The 1,977-nt window shown below is 40.7% G+C and overlaps 1 protein-coding gene across 1 annotated transcript in view; it reads left to right on the top strand.

Annotated features, from left to right (window-relative positions):
- Positions 1-1,977, top strand: part of tenm3 (teneurin transmembrane protein 3) — a 206,170-nt gene that overhangs the window by 186,005 nt on the left and 18,188 nt on the right. The window lies entirely within an intron of this gene.

Here is a 1,977-nt window from a genome sequence, read left to right as displayed (position 1 = left end):
ACACACACACACACACACACGCCTTATATTCTGTCTATGGGTAAAATGTGGTTTCACAAAGTTAGTGATGAAAACAAGCAGTCACAAAAACCACACTTAGAGTCCCTGGAGAGGAGAGGAGAGGGGAGGAGAGGGGAGGAGAGGAGAGGAGAGGAGAGGAGGGGAGGAGAGGAGAGGAGCAGAAAGAGCTTGTGATAGTTAAAAAGGAATAAAACACAGTTCCTTACTCTCTTAAGGAGGAACAAAGTGGGAATAGAGACGGAACAGTTAAAAGAAATAGCATGAAAAGGAATACCTTACATTTTCAGTGGTAAGATATATGTTTCTTTTCCCTCCCAAAGCCACTGAGATGGTCATGGAAACATCTGACTTCAGGTCATAGTTTATGTAGCTTGGATGCTAATTTGGCAGAGACTCTTTTCACCACACTTTAGTGCGGATGCGACACACAGGTGGTGGACACAGATTAAAAGTTGAATCGATAAGCTCTCAGTGTGCTTTCAAATCGGCAGCTTGACAGTGACATTAAATGGTATTGAAAATGCAGAACAGCAAAGAAGCATCTGTTAACTTAGACCTGGCAATTCTGGAGGGGGAGAGAGAGACTTGGTTCACTGTTGAAAATGGATCACTTTAAAATGGATGACTGACTTGGTGGAGGACTGATGAGCAAAAACTTTCTTTCTAAAAAAGCAATGCATACAAAGACAGCTGCCATAGTCTCTGAAAGAAAAGAGGAGTTGTGAAGTACAGAGAGGTGACTGAAGTAAACGAGAGAGAGAGATACTTAAAAATGAGTGACTTGTAAAAACAACCCACAGTGAACCTACATTGTCTCTTAAAGTTCCTCCAGACAGGTTATAAACTCCTTAAAACTGCAAAAATCCTCTGCTATGATTCATATGTTCATTAACATGATTTTCACACATAAAAAGTAAAAAAAAAATCTGAGAAATCTGGATCAGGCCTTGTGCCCCGCCCACCACCTGCTGTCTCCAGGTGGACAGGTGAAAGAGCAGAGAGTATCAAGATGGTTAAAGGAGGAAACATCAGAGAGACTCAGCCACATGTTTGAACCTCAGTCTGTTGAGACCAGAACCAGAGACTAGCAGACGGATCAGAATGGTTAGCGTAGTTAGCATCTTTTATTTGTTTATGTTGTTTGTTAGCTTGTAACTGCCAGTGGCTGACACAGGCAGTTACAAGGTTGTGCTAATGCTAACTCTCTCTCTCTGTACTGACAAGGTTTCAGGTTTATTTAGCCCCGCCCCCCATCCCCACAACTTGACAGGATTGGTTCCTTAGGTTTGTGACGTATGAAACCCTGGCTGTCTGAATCTGTGTTTATGAGACTGTCATTGGTTCACTGCAGTCCAAGGTGGAAACACTCAGTCATGGTGCTGATGATTATTTCACTCATCAAATGTCTTGTATTAGATAAAAACATCATATAGATATTAACAAGCTTAAACACTGGATTTTCATCAGAGGGTCTTTCAGGACAGAGCCCAACACTAAACAGCAGCTGGAGCTCTAGAAAGTGATGGAAAAAGAGTGACAGAGAGGGATATTTAAGAGAGTGCAACAACAGAGGTACGACTGTGGGAACAAGACCCTGGGGATGGTGGTAGCTTACTTGAATCATGTTAGACAGAGAAGGAGCGAGACTGACACAGAGAGAAATAACAGTGATTGTGGGTGAGGAGAGAGAAGAAATGATGGGAACAGGAGTAATGAGATGAGGAGAGAGGAAGAAATAATGAGAGTTTTCTAATTAAAAAAACATAATACTTATCGGGAATAAAAAGGGATTGTGAGATTAGAAGACCCAAAGGGGCTTCTCTATAGATCTCACCCAAAAAAAACTAAAACATCTAAAATTTTGAACAAAGTTCACCAATTTAAAAAAAACAAACATAATAGTACAACATACATAAGAAAAAAAAGACTATTAAAGTCATGTCATATGTATGCAAG

Source organism: Seriola lalandi, unplaced genomic scaffold (assembly GCF_002814215.2).
Source record: "Seriola lalandi dorsalis isolate HSWRI2012SDOR001 ecotype SW California unplaced genomic scaffold, Sedor1 jcf7180002055006, whole genome shotgun sequence".
Classification (NCBI taxonomy): domain Eukaryota; kingdom Metazoa; phylum Chordata; class Actinopteri; order Carangiformes; family Carangidae; genus Seriola; species Seriola lalandi.
Note: the sequence above shows the minus strand (reverse complement) of the source record. Positions and strands in the feature narration are given on the sequence as shown.